Consider the following 21,143-nt stretch of genomic DNA (forward strand, 5'->3'; position numbering starts at 1 on the left):
GAGTTTGGATGAACTTAAACTGGATATCAGCCTCATGGATACATGATTCCTGTGGAGGGCCAGGAATAATCTCAGCTGTCCTGGAAGGAAAACCGCTGGATAAATGGCCGGGTATGTATTCAATTATTCTTTCAGTGCTTTTGTTTTACACACTATTGGAAGATAAATGTGTTTTTAAATTTCTAAAGTACTCATCATACATGTTCTGTATATGTGAACAATATGTCCTTTTTTTCTTCCAATCAATTTTTAAAATAAAGTTTGGATGAAGTGAATGAACAGGTCATGATTACTTGACAGATGCGTTCAGAAGTGTTTTTGTGTTTCCAGATGGATCTCCATCTACCTTAACTCCTCCAGCGTCAACAACAGGCAGAGGTTATGGAGATATACCAGCTGGCAGAAGGTGGATATCAGCCTCTTGGATACATAATTCCTGTGGAGGGCCAGGAATAATCTCAGCTGTCCTGGAAGGAGAACCGCTGGATAAATGGCCGGGTATGTATTCAATTATACTTTCAGTACTTTTGTTATACACACTATTGGAGGATACATGTTTTCTTCATTTCTGAAGTACTCATCATACATGTTCTATGTCCTTTTCTTTCATCCAATCAATCTGTAAAATAGAGTTTGGATGAACTGAAACTGGATATCAGCCTCATGGATACATGATTCCTGTGGAGGGCCAGGAATAATCTCAGCTGTCCTGGAAGGAAAACCGCTGGATAAATGGCCGGGTATGTATTCAATTATACTTTCAGTACTTTTGTTATACACACTATTGGAGGATACATGTTTTCTTCATTTCTGAAGTACTCATCATACATGTTCTATGTCCTTTTCTTTCATCCAATCAATCTGTAAAATAGAGTTTGGATGAACTGAAACTGGATATCAGCCTCATGGATACATGATTTCTGTGGAGGGCCAGGAATAATCTCAGCTGTCCTGGAAGGAAAACCGCTGGATAAATGGCCGGGTATGTATTCAATTATTCTTTCAGTGCTTTTGTTTTACACACTATTGGAAGATAAATGTTTTTTTAAATTTCTAAAGTACTCATCATACATGTTCTGTATATGTGAACAATATGTCCTTTTTTTCTTCCAATCAATTTTTAAAATAAAGTTTGGATGAAGTGAATGAACAGGTCATGTTTACTTGACAGATGCGTTCAGAAGTGTTTTTGTGTTTCCAGATGGATCTCCATCTACCTTAACTCCTCCAGCGTCAACAGCAGGCAGAGGGCATGGAGATATACCAGCTGGCAGAAACTGGATATCAGCCTCATGGATACATGATTCCTGTGGAGGGCCAGGAATAATCTCAGCTGTCCTGGCAGGAAAACCGCTGGATAAATGGCCGGGTATGTATTCAATTATACTTTCAGTACTTTTGTTATACACACTATTGCAGGATACATGTTTTCTTCATTTCTGAAGTACTCATCATACATGTTCTATGTCCTTTTCTTTCATCCAATCAATCTGTAAAATAGAGTTTGGATGAACTGAAACTGGATATCAGCCTCATGGATACATGATTCCTGTGGAGTGCCAGGAATAATCTCAGCTGTCCTGTAAGGAAAACCGCTGGATAAATGGCCGGGTATGTATTCAATTATACTTTCAGTGCTTTTGTTTTACACACTATTGGAAGATAAATGTTTTTTTAAATTTCTAATGTACTCATCATACATGTTCTGTATATGTGAACAATATGTCCTTTTTTTCTTCCAATCAATTTTTAAAATAAAGTTTGGATGAAGTGAATGAACAGGTCATGTTTACTTGACAGATGCGTTCAGAAGTGCTTTTGTGTTTCCAGATGGATCTCCATCTACCTTAACTCCTCCAGCGTCAACAGCAGGCAGAGGGCATGGAGATATACCAGCTGGCCGAAACTGGATATCAGCCTCATGGATACATGATTCCTGTGGAGGGCCAGGAATAATCTCAGCTGTCCTGGCAGGAAAACCGCTGGATGAATGGCCGGGTATGTATTCAATTATACTTTCAGTACTTTTGTTATACACACTATTGGAGGATACATGTTTTCTTCATTTCTGAAGTACTCATCATACATGTTCTATGTCTTTTTTTTTCATCCAATCAATCTGTAAAATAGAGTTTGGATGAACTTAAACTGGATATCAGCCTCATGGATACATGATTCCTGTGGAGGGCCAGGAATAATCTCAGCTGTCCTGTAAGGAAAACCGCTGGATAAATGGCCGGGTATGTATTCAATTATTCTTTCAGTGCTTTTGTTTTACACACTATTGGAAGATAAATGTTTTTTTAAATTTCTAATGTACTCATCATACATGTTCTGTATATGTGAACAATATGTCCTTTTTTTCTTCCAATCAATTTTTAAAATAAAGTTTGGATGAAGTGAATGAACAGGTCATGTTTACTTGACAGATGCGTTCAGAAGTGCTTTTGTGTTTCCAGATGGATCTCCATCTACCTTAACTCCTCCAGCGTCAACAGCAGGCAGAGGGCATGGAGATATACCAGCAGGCAGAAACTGGATATCAGCCTCATGGATACATGATTCCTGTGGAGGGCCAGGAATAATCTCAGCTGTCCTGGCAGGAAAACCGCTGGCTAAATGGCCGGGTATGTATTCAATTATACTTTCAGTACTTTTGTTATACACACTATTGGAGGATACATGTTTTCTTCATTTCTGAAGTACTCATCATACATGTTCTATGTCCTTTTCTTTCATCCAATCAATCTGTAAAATAGAGTTTGGATGAACTGAAACTGGATATCAGCCTCATGGATACATGATTCCTGTGGAGTGCCAGGAATAATCTCAGCTGTCCTGGCAGGAAAACCGCTGGATAAATGGCCGGGTATGTATTCAATTATTCTTTCAGTGCTTTTGTTTTACACACTATTGGAAGATAAATGTTTTTTTAAATTTCTAAAGTACTCATCATACATGTTCTGTATATGTGAACAATATGTCCTTTTTTTCTTCCAATCAATTTTTAAAATAAAGTTTGGATGAAGTGAATGAACAGGTCATGTTTACTTGACAGATGCGTTCAGAAGTGTTTTTGTGTTTCCAGATGGATCTCCATCTACCTTAACTCCTCCAGCGTCAACAGCAGGCAGAGGGCATGGAGATATACCAGCAGGCAGAAACTGGATATCAGCCTCATGGATACTGTCCTGGAAGGAAAACCGCTGGATAAATGGCCGGGTATGTATTCAATTATACTTTCAGTACTTTTGTTATACACACTATTGGAGGATACATGTTTTCTTCATTTCTGAAGTACTCATCATACATGTTCTATGTCTTTTTTTTTCATCCAATGAATCTGTAAAATAGAGTTTGGATGAACTGAAACTGGATATCAGCCTCATGGATACATGATTCCTGTATAGGGCCAGGAATAATCTCAGCTGTCCTGGCAGGAAAACCGCTGGATAAATGGCCGGGTATGTATTCAATTTTACTTTCAGTACTTTTGTTATACACACTATTGGAGGATACATGTTTTCTTCATTTCTGAAGTACTCATCATACATGTTCTATGTCCTTTTTTTTCATCCAATCAATCTGTAAAATAGAGTTTGGATGAACTGAAATTGGATATCAGCCTCATGGATACATGATTCCTGTGGAGGGCCAGGAATAATCTCAGCTGTCCTGGCAGGAATATCGCTGGATAAATGGCCGGGTATGTATTAAATTATACTTTCAGTACTTTTGTTATACACACTATTGGAGGATACATGTTTTTTTCATTTCTGAAGTACTCATCATACATGTTCTATGTCCTTTTTTTTCATCCAATCAATCTGTAAAATAGAGTTTGGATGAACTGAAACTGGATATCAGCCTCATGGATACATGATTCCTGTGGAGGGCCAGGAATAATCTCAGCTGTCCTGGAAGGAAAACCGCTGGATAAATGGCCGGGTATGTATTCAATTATTCTTTCAGTGCTTTTGTTTTACACACTATTGGAAGATAAATGTTTTTTGTTTTTTTAATTTCTAAAGTACTCATCATACATGTTCTGTATATGTGAACAATATGTCCTTTTTTTCTTCAAATCAATTTTAAAAATAACGTTTGGATGAAGTGAATGAACAAGTCATGTTTACTTGACAGATGCGTTCAGAAGTGTTTTTGTGTTTCCAGATGGATCGCCATCTACCTTAACTCCTCCAGCGTCAACAGCAGGCAGAGGGCATTGAGATATACCAGCTGGCAGAAACTGGATATCAGCCTCATTGATACATGATTCCTGTGGAGTGCCAGGAATAATCTCAGCTGTCCTGGAAGGAAAACCGCTGGATAAATGGCCGGGTATGTATTCAATTATACTTTCAGTACTTTTGTTATACACACTATTGGAGGATACATGTTTTCTTCATTTCTGAAGTACTCATCATACGTGTTCTATGTCTTTTTTTTTCATCCAATCAATCTGTAAAATAGAGTTTGGATGAACTGAAACTGGATATCAGCCTCATGGATACATGATTCCTGTGGAGGGCCAGGAATAATCTCAGCTGTCCTGGCAGGAAACCCGCTGGATAAATGGCCGGGTATGTATTAAATTATACTTTCAGTGCTTTTGTTTTACACACTATTGGAAGATAAATGTTTTTTGTTTTTTTTAATTTCTAAAGTACTCATCATACATGTTCTGTATATGTGAACAATATGTCCTTTTTTTCTTCCAATCAATTTTTAAAATAAAGTTTGGATGAAGTGAATGAACAGGTCATGTTTACTTGACAGATGCGTTCAGAAGTGTTTTTGTGTTTCCAGCTGGATCTCCATCTACCTTAACTCCTCCAGCGTCAACAGCAGGCAGAGGGCATGGAGATATACCAGCTGGCAGAAGCTGGATATCAGCCTCTTGGATACATAATTCCTGTGGAGGGCCAGGAATAATCTCAGCTGTCCTGGAAGGAGAACCGCTGGATAAATGGCCGGGTATGTATTCAATTATACTTTCAGTACTTTTGTTATACACACTATTGGAGGATACATGTTTTCTTCATTTCTGAAGTACTCATCATACATGTTCTATGTCCTTTTCTTTCATCCAATCAATCTGTAAAATAGAGTTTGGATGAACTGAAACTGGATATCAGCCTCATGGATACATGATTCCTGTGGAGGGCCAGGAATAATCTCAGCTGTCCTGGAAGGAAAACCGCTGGATAAATGGCCGGGTATGTATTCAATTATTCTTTCAGTGCTTTTGTTTTACACACTATTGGAAGATAAATGTTTTTTTAAATTTCTAAAGTACTCATCATACATGTTCTGTATATGTGAACAATATGTCCTTTTTTTCTTCCAATCAATTTTTAAAATAAAGTTTGGATGAAGTGAATGAACAGGTCATGTTTACTTGACAGATGCGTTCAGAAGTGTTTTTGTGTTTCCAGATGGATCTCCATCTACCTTAACTCCTCCAGCGTCAACAACAGGCAGAGGTTATGGAGATATACCAGCTGGCAGAAGCTGGATATCAGCCTCTTGGATACATAATTCCTGTGGAGGGCCAGGAATAATCTCAACTGTCCTGGAAGGAAAACCGCTGGATAAATGGCTGGGTATGTATTCAATTATTCTTTCAGTGCTTTTGTTTTACACACTATTGGAAGATAAATGTTTTTTGTTTTTTTAAATTTCTAAAGTACTCATCATACATGTTCTGTATATGTGAACAATATGTCCTTTTTTTCTTCCAATCAATTTTTAAAATAAAGTTTGGATGAAGTGAATGAACAGGTCATGTTTACTTGACAGATGCGTTCAGAAGTGTTTTTGTGTTTCCAGCTGGATCTCCATCTACCTTAACTCCTCCAGCGTCAACAGCAGGCAGAGGGCATGGAGATATAGCAGCTGGCAGAAACTGGATATCAGCCTCATGGATACATGATTCCTGTGGAGGGCCAGGAATAATCTCAGCTGTCCTGGAAGGAAAACTGCTGGATAAATGGCCGGGTATGTATTCAATTATACTTTCAGTACTTTTGTTATACACACTATTGGAGGATACATGTTTTCTTCATTTCTGAAGTACTCATCATACATGTTCTATGTCCTTTTTTTTCATCCAATCAATCTGTAAAATAGAGTTTGGATGAACTGAAACTGGATATCAGCCTCATGGATACATGATTCCTGTGGAGGGCCAGGAATAATCTCAGCTGTCCTGGAAGGAAAACCGCTGGATAAATGGCCGGGTATGTATTCAATTATTCTTTCAGTGCTTTTGTTTTACACACTATTGGAAGATAAATGTTTTTTTAAATTTCTAAAGTACTCATCATACATGTTCTGTATATGTGAACAATATGTCCTTTTTTTCTTCCAATCAATTTTTAAAATAAAGTTTGGATGAAGTGAATGAACAGGTCATGTTTACTTGACAGATGCGTTCAGAAGTGTTTTTGTGTTTCCAGATGGATCTCCATCTACCTTAACTCCTCCAGCGTCAACAGCAGGTAGAGGGCATGGAGATATACCAGCTGGCAGAAACTGGATATCAGCCTCATGGATACATGATTCCTGTGGAGGGCCAGGAATAATCTCAGCTGTCCTGGAAGGAGAACCGCTGGATAAATGGCCGGGTATGTATTCAATTATACTTTCAGTACTTTTGTTATACACACTATTGGAGGATACATGTTTTCTTCATTTCTGAAGTACTCATCATACATGTTCTATGTCCTTTTCTTTCATCCAATCAATCTGTAAAATAGAGTTTGGATGAACTGAAACTGGATATCAGCCTCATGGATACATGATTCCTGTGGAGGGCCAGGAATAATCTCAGCTGTCCTGGAAGGAAAACCGCTGGATAAATGGCCGGGTATGTATTCAATTATTCTTTCAGTGCTTTTGTTTTACACACTATTGGAAGATAAATGTTTTTTTAAATTTCTAAAGTACTCATCATACATGTTCTGTATATGTGAACAATATGTCCTTTTTTTCTTCCAATCAATTTTTAAAATAAAGTTTGGATGAAGTGAATGAACAGGTCATGTTTACTTGACAGATGCGTTCAGAAGTGTTTTTGTGTTTCCAGATGGATCTCCATCTACCTTAACTCCTCCAGCGTCAACAACAGGCAGAGGTTATGGAGATATACCAGCTGGCAGAAGCTGGATATCAGCCTCTTGGATACATAATTCCTGTGGAGGGCCAGGAATAATCTCAGCTGTCCTGGAAGGAAAACCGCTGGATAAATGGCTGGGTATGTATTCAATTATTCTTTCAGTGCTTTTGTTTTACACACTATTGGAAGATAAATGTTTTTTGTTTTTTTAAATTTCTAAAGTACTCATCATACATGTTCTGTATATGTGAACAATATGTCCTTTTTTTCTTCCAATCAATTTTTAAAATAAAGTTTGGATGAAGTGAATGAACAGGTCATGTTTACTTGACAGATGCGTTCAGAAGTGTTTTTGTGTTTCCAGATGGATCTCCATCTACCTTAACTCCTCCAGCGTCAACAGCAGGTAGAGGGCATGGAGATATACCAGCTGGCAGAAACTGGATATCAGCCTCATGGATACATGATTCCTGTGGAGGGCCAGGAATAATCTCAGCTGTCCTGGCAGGAAAACCGCTGGATAAATGGCCGGGTATGTATTCAATTATACTTTCAGTACTTTTGTTATACACACTATTGGAGGATACATGTTTTCTTCATTTCTGAAGTACTCATCATACATGTTCTATGTCTTTTTTTTTCATCCAATCAATCTGTAAAATAGAGTTTGGATGAACTGAAACTGGATATCAGCCTCATGGATACATGATTCCTGTGGAGGGCCAGGAATAATCTCAGCTGTCCTGGAAGGAAAACCGCTGGATAAATGGCCGGGTATGTATTCAATTATTCTTTCAGTGCTTTTGTTTTACACACTATTGGAAGATAAATGTTTTTTTAAATTTCTAAAGTACTCATCATACATGTTCTGTATATGTGAACAATATGTCCTTTTTTTCTTCCAATCAATTTTTAAAATAAAGTTTGGATGAAGTGAATGAACAGGTCATGTTTACTTGACAGATGCGTTCAGAAGTGTTTTTGTGTTTCCAGCTGGATCTCCATCTACCTTAACTCCTCCAGCGTCAACAGCAGGCAGAGGGCATGGAGATATACCAGCTGGCAGAAGCTGGATATCAGCCTCTTGGATACATAATTCCTGTGGAGGGCCAGGAATAATCTCAGCTGTCCTGGAAGGAGAACCGCTGGATAAATGGCCGGGTATGTATTCAATTATACTTTCAGTACTTTTGTTATACACACTATTGGAGGATACATGTTTTCTTCATTTCTGAAGTACTCATCATACATGTTCTATGTCCTTTTCTTTCATCCAATCAATCTGTAAAATAGAGTTTGGATGAACTGAAACTGGATATCAGCCTCATGGATACATGATTCCTGTGGAGGGCCAGGAATAATCTCAGCTGTCCTGGAAGGAAAACCGCTGGATAAATGGCCGGGTATGTATTCAATTATTCTTTCAGTGCTTTTGTTTTACACACTATTGGAAGATAAATGTTTTTTTAAATTTCTAAAGTACTCATCATACATGTTCTGTATATGTGAACAATATGTCCTTTTTTTCTTCCAATCAATTTTTAAAATAAAGTTTGGATGAAGTGAATGAACAGGTCATGTTTACTTGACAGATGCGTTCAGAAGTGTTTTTGTGTTTCCAGATGGATCTCCATCTACCTTAACTCCTCCAGCGTCAACAACAGGCAGAGGTTATGGAGATATACCAGCTGGCAGAAGCTGGATATCAGCCTCTTGGATACATAATTCCTGTGGAGGGCCAGGAATAATCTCAGCTGTCCTGGAAGGAAAACCGCTGGATAAATGGCTGGGTATGTATTCAATTATTCTTTCAGTGCTTTTGTTTTACACACTATTGGAAGATAAATGTTTTTTGTTTTTTTAAATTTCTAAAGTACTCATCATACATGTTCTGTATATGTGAACAATATGTCCTTTTTTTCTTCCAATCAATTTTTAAAATAAAGTTTGGATGAAGTGAATGAACAGGTCATGTTTACTTGACAGATGCGTTCAGAAGTGTTTTTGTGTTTCCAGCTGGATCTCCATCTACCTTAACTCCTCCAGCGTCAACAGCAGGCAGAGGGCATGGAGATATAGCAGCTGGCAGAAACTGGATATCAGCCTCATGGATACATGATTCCTGTGGAGGGCCAGGAATAATCTCAGCTGTCCTGGCAGGAAAACTGCTGGATAAATGGCCGGGTATATATTCAATTATACTTTCAGTACTTTTGTTATACACACTATTGGAGGATACATGTTTTCTTCATTTCTGAAGTACTCATCATACATGTTCTATGTCCTTTTTTTTCATCCAATCAATCTGTAAAATAGAGTTTGGATGAACTGAAACTGGATATCAGCCTCATGGATACATGATTCCTGTGGAGGGCCAGGAATAATCTCAGCTGTCCTGGAAGGAAAACCGCTGGATAAATGGCCGGGTATGTATTCAATTATTCTTTCAGTGCTTTTGTTTTACACACTATTGGAAGATAAATGTTTTTTTAAATTTCTAAAGTACTCATCATACATGTTCTGTATATGTGAACAATATGTCCTTTTTTTCTTCCAATCAATTTTTAAAATAAAGTTTGGATGAAGTGAATGAACAGGTCATGTTTACTTGACAGATGCGTTCAGAAGTGTTTTTGTGTTTCCAGATGGATCTCCATCTACCTTAACTCCTCCAGCGTCAACAGCAGGTAGAGGGCATGGAGATATACCAGCTGGCAGAAACTGGATATCAGCCTCATGGATACATGATTCCTGTGGAGGGCCAGGAATAATCTCAGCTGTCCTGGCAGGAAAACCGCTGGATAAATGGCCGGGTATGTATTCAATTATACTTTCAGTACTTTTGTTATACACACTATTGGAGGATACATGTTTTCTTCATTTCTGAAGTACTCATCATACATGTTCTATGTCTTTTTTTTTCATCCAATCAATCTGTAAAATAGAGTTTGGATGAACTGAAACTGGATATCAGCCTCATGGATACATGATTCCTGTGGAGGGCCAGGAATAATCTCAGCTGTCCTGGAAGGAAAACCGCTGGATAAATGGCCGGGTATGTATTCAATTATTCTTTCAGTGCTTTTGTTTTACACACTATTGGAAGATAAATGTTTTTTTCAATTTCTAAAGTACTCATCATACATGTTCTGTATATGTGAACAATATGTCCTTTTTTTCTTCCAATCAATTTTTAAAATAAAGTTTGGATGAAGTGAATGAACAGGTCATGTTTACTTGACAGATGCGTTCAGAAGTGTTTTTGTGTTTCCAGATGGATCTCCATCTACCTTAACTCCTCAAGCGTCAACAGCAGGCAGAGGGCATGGAGATATACCAGCAGGCAGAAACTGGATATCAGCCTCATGGATACATGATTCCTGTGGAGGGCCAGGAATAATCTCTGCTGTCCTGGAAGGAAAACCGCTGGATAAATGGCCGGGTATGTATTCAATTATACTTTCAGTACTTTTGTTATACACACTATTGGAGGATACATGTTTTCTTCATTTCTGAAGTACTCATCATACATGTTCTATGTCCTTTTCTTTCATCCAATCAATCTGTAAAATAGAGTTTGGATGAACTGAAACTGGATATCAGCCTCATGGATACATGATTCCTGTGGAGTGCCAGGAATAATCTCAGCTGTCCTGGCAGGAAAACCGCTGGATAAATGGCCGGGTATGTATTCAATTATTCTTTCAGTGCTTTTGTTTTACACACTATTGGAAGATAAATGTTTTTTTAAATTTCTAAAGTACTCATCATACATGTTCTATGTCCTTTTTTTTCATCCAATCAATCTGTAAAATAGAGTTTGGATGAACTGAAACTGGATATCAGCCTCATGGATACATGATTCCTGTGGAGGGCCAGGAATAATCTCAGCTGTCCTGGAAGGAAAACCGCTGGATAAATGGCCGGGTATGTATTCAATTATACTTTCAGTACTTTTGTTATACACACTATTGGAGGATACATGTTTTCTTCATTTCTGAAGTACTCATCATACGTGTTCTATGTCTTTTTTTTTCATCCAATCAATCTGTAAAATAGAGTTTGGATGAACTGAAACTGGATATCAGCCTCATGGATACATGATTCCTGTGGAGGGCCAGGAATAATCTCAGCTGTCCTGGCAGGAAAACCGCTGGATAAATGGCCGGGTATGTATTAAATTATACTTTCAGTACTTTTGTTATACACACTATTGGAGGATACATGTTTTCTTCATTTCTGAAGTACTCATCATACATGTTCTATGTCCTTTTCTTTCATCCAATCAATCTGTAAAATAGAGTTTGGATGAACTGAAACTGGATATAAGCCTCATGGATACATGATTCCTGTGGAGGGCCAGGAATAATCTCAGCTGTCCTGGAAGGAGAACCGCTGGATAAATGGCCGGGTATGTATTCAATTATACTTTCAGTACTTTTGTTATACACACTATTGGAGGATACATGTTTTCTTCATGTCTGAAGTACTCATCATACATGTTCTATGTCCTTTTTTTTCATCCAATCAATCTGTAAAATAGAGTTTGGATGAACTGAAACTGGATATCAGCCTCATGGATACATGATTCCTGTGGAGTGCCAGGAATAATCTCAGCTGTCCTGGAAGGAAAACCGCTGGATAAATGGCCGGGTATGTATTCAATTATTCTTTCAGTGCTTTTGTTTTACACACTATTGGAAGATAAATGTTTTTTGTTTTTTTTTATTTCTAAAGTACTCATCATACATGTTCTGTATATGTGAACAATATGTCCTTTTTTTCTTCCAATCAATTTTTAAAATAAAGTTTGGATGAAGTGAATGAACAGGTCATGTTTACTTGACAGATGCGTTCAGAAGTGTTTTTGTGTTTCCAGCTGGATCTCCATCTACCTTAACTCCTCCAGCGTCAACAGCAGGCAGAGGGCATGGAGATATACCAGCTGGCAGAAGCTGGATATCAGCCTCTTGGATACATAATTCCTGTGGAGGGCCAGGAATAATCTCAGCTGTCCTGGAAGGAGAACCGCTGGATAAATGGCCGGGTATGTATTCAATTATACTTTCAGTACTTTTGTTATACACACTATTGGAGGATACATGTTTTCTTCATTTCTGAAGTACTCATCATACATGTTCTATGTCCTTTTCTTTCATCCAATCAATCTGTAAAATAGAGTTTGGATGAACTGAAACTGGATATCAGCCTCATGGATACATGATTCCTGTGGAGGGCCAGGAATAATCTCAGCTGTCCTGGAAGGAAAACCGCTGGATAAATGGCCGGGTATGTATTCAATTATTCTTTCAGTGCTTTTGTTTTACACACTATTGGAAGATAAATGTTTTTTTAAATTTCTAAAGTACTCATCATACATGTTCTGTATATGTGAACAATATGTCCTTTTTTTCTTCCAATCAATTTTTAAAATAAAGTTTGGATGAAGTGAATGAACAGGTCATGTTTACTTGACAGATGCGTTCAGAAGTGTTTTTGTGTTTCCAGATGGATCTCCATCTACCTTAACTCCTCCAGCGTCAACAACAGGCAGAGGTTATGGAGATATACCAGCTGGCAGAAGCTGGATATCAGCCTCTTGGATACATAATTCCTGTGGAGGGCCAGGAATAATCTCAGCTGTCCTGGAAGGAAAACCGCTGGATAAATGGCCGGGTATGTATTCAATTATTCTTTCAGTGCTTTTGTTTTACACACTATTGGAAGATAAATGTTTTTTGTTTTTTTAAATTTCTAAAGTACTCATCATACATGTTCTGTATATGTGAACAATATGTCCTTTTTTCTTCCAATCAATTTTTAAAATAAAGTTTGGATGAAGTGAATGAACAGGTCATGTTTACTTGACAGATGCGTTCAGAAGTGTTTTTGTGTTTCCAGCTGGATCTCCATCTACCTTAACTCCTCCAGCGTCAACAGCAGGCAGAGGGCATGGAGATATAGCAGCTGGCAGAAACTGGATATCAGCCTCATGGATACATGATTCCTGTGGAGGGCCAGGAATAATCTCAGCTGTCCTGGCAGGAAAACTGCTGGATAAATGGCCGGGTATGTATTCAATTATACTTTCAGTACTTTTGTTATACACACTATTGGAGGATACATGTTTTCTTCATTTCTGAAGTACTCATCATACATGTTCTATGTCCTTTTTTTTCATCCAATCAATCTGTAAAATAGAGTTTGGATGAACTGAAACTGGATATCAGCCTCATGGATACATGATTCCTGTGGAGGGCCAGGAATAATCTCAGCTGTCCTGGAAGGAAAACCGCTGGATAAATGGCCGGGTATGTATTCAATTATTCTTTCAGTGCTTTTGTTTTACACACTATTGGAAGATAAATGTTTTTTTAAATTTCTAAAGTACTCATCATACATGTTCTGTATATGTGAACAATATGTCCTTTTTTTCTTCCAATCAATTTTTAAAATAAAGTTTGGATGAAGTGAATGAACAGGTCATGTTTACTTGACAGATGCGTTCAGAAGTGTTTTTGTGTTTCCAGATGGATCTCCATCTACCTTAACTCCTCCAGCGTCAACAGCAGGTAGAGGGCATGGAGATATACCAGCTGGCAGAAACTGGATATCAGCCTCATGGATACATGATTCCTGTGGAGGGCCAGGAATAATCTCAGCTGTCCTGGCAGGAAAACCGCTGGATAAATGGCCGGGTATGTATTCAATTATACTTTCAGTACTTTTGTTATACACACTATTGGAGGATACATGTTTTCTTCATTTCTGAAGTACTCATCATACATGTTCTATGTCTTTTTTTTTCATCCAATCAATCTGTAAAATAGAGTTTGGATGAACTGAAACTGGATATCAGCCTCATGGATACATGATTCCTGTGGAGGGCCAGGAATAATCTCAGCTGTCCTGGAAGGAAAACCGCTGGATAAATGGCCGGGTATGTATTCAATTATTCTTTCAGTGCTTTTGTTTTACACACTATTGGAAGATAAATGTTTTTTTAAATTTCTAAAGTACTCATCATACATGTTCTGTATATGTGAACAATATGTCCTTTTTTTCTTCCAATCAATTTTTAAAATAAAGTTTGGATGAAGTGAATGAACAGGTCATGTTTACTTGACAGATGCGTTCAGAAGTGTTTTTGTGTTTCCAGATGGATCTCCATCTACCTTAACTCCTCCAGCGTCAACAGCAGGCAGAGGGCATTGAGATATACCAGCTGGCAGAAACTGGATATCAGCCTCTTGGATACATAATTCCTGTGGAGGGCCAGGAATAATCTCAGCTGTCCTGGAAGGAGAACCGCTGGATAAATGGCCGGGTATGTATTCAATTATACTTTCAGTACTTTTGTTATACACACTATTGGAGGATACATGTTTTTTTCATTTCTGAAGTACTCATCATACATGTTCTATGTCCTTTTCTTTCATCCAATCAATCTGTAAAAAAGAGTTTGGATGAACTGAAACTGGATATCAGTCTCATGGATACATGATTCCTGTGGAGTGCCAGGAATAATCTCAGCTGTCCTGGAAGGAAAACCGCTGGATAAATGGCCGGGTATGTATTCAATTATTCTTTCAGTGCTTTTGTTTTACACACTATTGGAAGATAAATGTTTTTTGTTTTTTTAAATTTCTAAAGTACTCATCATACATGTTCTGTATATGTGAACAATATGTCCTTTTTTTCTTCCAATCAATTTTTAAAATAAAGTTTAGATGAAGTGAATGAACAGGTCATGTTTACTTGACAGATGCGTTCAGAAGTGTTTTTGTGTTTCCAGCTGGATCTCCATCTACCTTAACTCCTCCAGCGTCAACAGCAGGCAGAGGGCATGGAGATATACCAGCAGGCAGAAACTGGATATCAGCCTCTTGGATACATGATTCCTGTGGAGGGCCAGGAATAATCTCAGCTGTCCTGGCAGGAAAACCGCTGGATAAATGGCCGGGTATGTATTCAATTATACTTTCAGTACTTTTGTTATACACACTATTGGAGGATACATGTTTTCTTCATTTCTGAAGTACTCATCATACATGTTCTATGTCTTTTTTTTTTCATCCAATCAATCTGTAAAATAGAGTTTGGATGAACTGAAACTGGATATCAGCCTCATGGATACATGATTCCTGTGGAGGGCCAGGAATAATCTCAGCTGTCCTGGAAGGAAAACCGCTGGATAAATGGCCGGGTATGTATTCAATTATTCTTTCAGTGCTTTTGTTTTACACACTATTGGAAGATAAATGTTTTTTGTTTTTTTTAATTTCTAAAGTACTCATCATACATGTTCTGTATATGTGAACAATATGTCCTTTTTTTCTTCCAATCAATTTTTAAAATAAAGTTTGGATGAAGTGAATGAACAGGTCATGTTTACTTGACAGATGCGTTCAGAAGTGTTTTTGTGTTTCCAGATGGATCTCCATCTACCTTAACTCCTCCAGCGTCAACAGCAGGCAGAGGGCATGGAGATATACCAGCAGGCAGAAACTGGATATCAGCCTCATGGATACATGATTCCTGTGGAGGGCCAGGAATAATCTCAGCTGTCCTGGAAGGAAAACCGCTGGATAAATGGCCGGGTATGTATTCAATTATACTTTCAGTACTTTTGTTATACACATTATTGGAGGATACATGTTTTCTTCATTTCTGAAGTACTCATCATACATGTTCTATGTCCTTTTTTTTCATCCAATCAATCTGTAAAATAGAGTTTGGATGAACTTAAACTGGATATCAGCCTCATGGATACATGATTCCTGTGGAGGGCCAGGAATAATCTCAGCTGTCCTGGAAGGAAAACCGCTGGATAAATGGCCGGGTATGTATTCAATTATTCTTTCAGTGCTTTTGTTTTACACACTATTGGAAGATAAATGTGTTTTTAAATTTCTAAAGTACTCATCATACATGTTCTGTATATGTGAACAATATGTCCTTTTTTTCTTCCAATCAATTTTTAAAATAAAGTTTGGATGAAGTGAATGAACAGGTCATGATTACTTGACAGATGCGTTCAGAAGTGTTTTTGTGTTTCCAGATGGATCTCCATCTACCTTAACTCCTCCAGCGTCAACAACAGGCAGAGGTTATGGAGATATACCAGCTGGCAGAAGGTGGATATCAGCCTCTTGGATACATAATTCCTGTGGAGGGCCAGGAATAATCTCAGCTGTCCTGGAAGGAGAACCGCTGGATAAATGGCCGGGTATGTATTCAATTATACTTTCAGTACTTTTGTTATACACACTATTGGAGGATACATGTTTTCTTCATTTCTGAAGTACTCATCATACATGTTCTATGTCCTTTTCTTTCATCCAATCAATCTGTAAAATAGAGTTTGGATGAACTGAAACTGGATATCAGCCTCATGGATACATGATTCCTGTGGAGGGCCAGGAATAATCTCAGCTGTCCTGGAAGGAAAACCGCTGGATAAATGGCCGGGTATGTATTCAATTATACTTTCAGTACTTTTGTTATACACACTATTGGAGGATACATGTTTTCTTCATTTCTGAAGTACTCATCATACATGTTCTATGTCCTTTTCTTTCATCCAATCAATCTGTAAAATAGAGTTTGGATGAACTGAAACTGGATATCAGCCTCATGGATACATGATTTCTGTGGAGGGCCAGGAATAATCTCAGCTGTCCTGGAAGGAAAACCGCTGGATAAATGGCCGGGTATGTATTCAATTATTCTTTCAGTGCTTTTGTTTTACACACTATTGGAAGATAAATGTTTTTTTAAATTTCTAAAGTACTCATCATACATGTTCTGTATATGTGAACAATATGTCCTTTTTTTCTTCCAATCAATTTTTAAAATAAAGTTTGGATGAAGTGAATGAACAGGTCATGTTTACTTGACAGATGCGTTCAGAAGTGTTTTTGTGTTTCCAGATGGATCTCCATCTACCTTAACTCCTCCAGCGTCAACAGCAGGCAGAGGGCATGGAGATATACCAGCAGGCAGAAACTGGATATCAGCCTCATGGATACATGATTCCTGTGGAGGGCCAGGAATAATCTCAGCTGTCCTGGAAGGAAAACCGCTGGATAAATGGCCGGGTATGTATTCAATTATACTTTCAGTACTTTTGTTATACACATTATTGGAGGATACATGTTTTCTTCATTTCTGAAGTACTCATCATACATGTTCTATGTCCTTTTTTTTCATCCAATCAATCTGTAAAATAGAGTTTGGATGAACTTAAACTGGATATCAGCCTCATGGATACATGATTCCTGTGGAGGGCCAGGAATAATCTCAGCTGTCCTGGAAGGAAAACCGCTGGATAAATGGCCGGGTATGTATTCAATTATTCTTTCAGTGCTTTTGTTTTACACACTATTGGAAGATAAATGTGTTTTTAAATTTCTAAAGTACTCATCATACATGTTCTGTATATGTGAACAATATGTCCTTTTTTTCTTCCAATCAATTTTTAAAATAAAGTTTGGATGAAGTGAATGAACAGGTCATGATTACTTGACAGATGCGTTCAGAAGTGTTTTTGTGTTTCCAGATGGATCTCCATCTACCTTAACTCCTCCAGCGTCAACAACAGGCAGAGGTTATGGAGATATACCAGCTGGCAGAAGGTGGATATCAGCCTCTTGGATACATAATTCCTGTGTAGGGCCAGGAATAATCTCAGCTGTCCTGGAAGGAGAACCGCTGGATAAATGGCCGGGTATGTATTCAATTATACTTTCAGTACTTTTGTTATACACACTATTGGAGGATACATGTTTTCTTCATTTCTGAAGTACTCATCATACATGTTCTATGTCCTTTTCTTTCATCCAATCAATCTGTAAAATAGAGTTTGGATGAACTGAAACTGGATATCAGCCTCATGGATACATGATTCCTGTGGAGGGCCAGGAATAATCTCAGCTGTCCTGGAAGGAAAACCGCTGGATAAATGGCCGGGTATGTATTCAATTATACTTTCAGTACTTTTGTTATACACACTATTGGAGGATACATGTTTTCTTCATTTCTGAAGTACTCATCATACATGTTCTATGTCCTTTTCTTTCATCCAATCAATCTGTAAAATAGAGTTTGGATGAACTGAAACTGGATATCAGCCTCATGGATACATGATTTCTGTGGAGGGCCAGGAATAATCTCAGCTGTCCTGGAAGGAAAACCGCTGGATAAATGGCCGGGTATGTATTCAATTATTCTTTCAGTGCTTTTGTTTTACACACTATTGGAAGATAAATGTTTTTTTAAATTTCTAAAGTACTCATCATACATGTTCTGTATATGTGAACAATATGTCCTTTTTTTCTTCCAATCAATTTTTAAAATAAAGTTTGGATGAAGTGAATGAACAGGTCATGTTTACTTGACAGATGCGTTCAGAAGTGTTTTTGTGTTTCCAGATGGATCTCCATCTACCTTAACTCCTCCAGCGTCAACAGCAGGCAGAGGGCATGGAGATATACCAGCTGGCAGAAACTGGATATCAGCCTCATGGATACATGATTCCTGTGGAGGGCCAGGAATAATCTCAGCTGTCCTGGAAGGAAAACCGCTGGATAAATGGCCGGGTATGTATTCAATTATACTTTCAGTACTTTTGTTATACACACTTTTGGAGGATACATGTTTTCTTCATTTCTGAAGTACTCATCATACATGTTCTATGTCCTTTTCTTTCATCCAATCAATCTGTAAAATAGAGTTTGGATGAACTGAAACTGGATATCAGCCTCATGGATACATGATTCCTGTGGAGGGCCAGGAATAATCTCAGCTGTCCTGGCAGGAAAACCGCTGGATAAATGGCCGGGTATGTATTCAATTATACTTTCAGTACTTTTGTTATACACACTATTGCAGGATACATGTTTTCTTCATTTCTGAAGTACTCATCATACATGTTCTATGTCCTTTTCTTTCATCCAATCAATCTGTAAAATAGAGTTTGGATGAACTGAAACTGGATATCAGCCTCATGGATACATGATTCCTGTGGAGTGCCAGGAATAATCTCAGCTGTCCTGTAAGGAAAACCGCTGGATAAATGGCCGGGTATGTATTCAATTATACTTTCAGTGCTTTTGTTTTACACACTATTGGAAGATAAATGTTTTTTTAAATTTCTAATGTGCTCATCATACATGTTCTGTATATGTGAACAATATGTCCTTTTTTTCTTCCAATCAATTTTTAAAATAAAGTTTGGATGAAGTGAATGAACAGGTCATGTTTACTTGACAGATGCGTTCAGAAGTGTTTTTGTGTTTCCAGATGGATCTCCATCTACCTTAACTCCTCCAGCGTCAACAACAGGCAGAGGGCATGGAGATATACCAGCTGGCAGAAGGTGGATATCAGCCTCTTGGATACATAATTCCTGTGGAGGGCCAGGAATAATCTCAGCTGTCCTGGAAGGAAAACCGCTGGATAAATGGCCGGGTATGTATTCAATTATACTTTCAGTACTTTTGTTATACACACTATTGGAGGATACATGTTTTCTTCATTTCTGAAGTACTCATCATACATGTTCTATGTCCTTTTCTTTCATCCAATCAATCTGTAAAATAGAGTTTGGATGAACTGAAACTGGATATCAGCCTCATGGATACATGATTCCTGTGGAGTGCCAGGAATAATCTCAGCTGTCCTGTAAGGAAAACCGCTGGATAAATGGCCGGGTATGTATTCAATTATACTTTCAGTGCTTTTGTTTTACACACTATTGGAAGATAAATGTTTTTTTAAATTTCTAATGTACTCATCATACATGTTCTGTATATGTGAACAATATGTCCTTTTTTTCTTCCAATCAATTTTTAAAATAAAGTTTGGATGAAGTGAATGAACAGGTCATGTTTACTTGACAGATGCGTTCAGAAGTGCTTTTGTGTTTCCAGATGGATCTCCATCTACCTTAACTCCTCCAGCGTAAACAGCAGGCAGAGGGCATGGAGATATACCAGCAGGCAGAAACTGGATATCAGCCTCATGGATACATGATTCCTGTGGAGGGCCAGGAATAATCTCAGCTGTCCTGGAAGGAAAACCGCTGGATAAATGGCCGGGTATGTATTCAATTATACTTTCAGTGCTTTTGTTATACACACTATTGGAGGATACATGTTTTCTTCATTTCTGAAGTACTCATCATACATGTTCTATGTCTTTTTTTTTCATCCAATCAATCTGTAAAATAGAGTTTGGATGAACTTAAACTGGATATCAGCCTCATGGATACATGATTCCTGTGGAGGGCCAGGAATAATCTCAGCTGTCCTGGAAGGAAAACCGCTGGATAAATGGCCGGGTATGTATTCAATTATTCTTTCAGTGCTTTTGTTTTACACACTATTGGAAGATAAATGTTTTTTTAAATTTCTAAAGTACTCATCATACATGTTCTGTATATGTGAACAATATGTCCTTTTTTTCTTCCAATCAATTTTTAAAATAAAGTTTGGATGAAGTGAATGAACAGGTCATGTTTACTTGACAGATGCGTTCAGAAGTGTTTTTGTGTTTCCAGATGGATCTCCATCTACCTTAACTCCTCCAGCGTCAACAGCAGGCAGAGGGCATGGAGATATACCAGCTGGCAGAAACTGGATATCAGCCTCATGGATACATGATTCCTGTGGAGGGCCAGGAATAATCTCAGCTGTCCTGGAAGGAAAACCGCTGGATAAATGGCCGGGTATGTATTCAATTATACTTTCAGTACTTTTGTTATACACACTTTTGGAGGATACATGTTTTCTTCATTTCTGAAGTACTCATCATACATGTTCTATGTCCTTTTCTTTCATCCAATCAATCTGTAAAATAGAGTTTGGATGAACTGAAACTGGATATCAGCCTCATGGATACATGATTCCTGTGGAGGGCCAGGAATAATCTCAGCTGTCCTGTAAGGAAAATCGCTGGATAAATGGCCGGGTATGTATTCAATTATACTTTCAGTACTTTTGTTATACACACTATTGGAGGA

The 21,143-nt window shown here is 38.0% G+C and overlaps 1 long non-coding RNA gene across 1 annotated transcript; it reads left to right on the forward strand.

Moving 5' to 3' along the window:
• Positions 1-1,491: 1,491 nt before the first annotated feature.
• LOC306838516 lies at positions 1,492-15,957 on the forward strand. The gene is made up of 3 exons (XR_013781094.1): positions 1,492-1,611; positions 2,131-2,240; positions 15,853-15,957. It is a non-coding gene; the product is annotated as an uncharacterized lncRNA (long non-coding RNA).
• Positions 15,958-21,143: the final 5,186 nt, after the last annotated feature.

The sequence above is a fragment of the Symphodus melops genome, assembly GCF_947650265.1.
Source record: "Symphodus melops genome assembly, chromosome: 17".
Classification (NCBI taxonomy): Eukaryota; Metazoa; Chordata; class Actinopteri; order Labriformes; family Labridae; genus Symphodus; species Symphodus melops.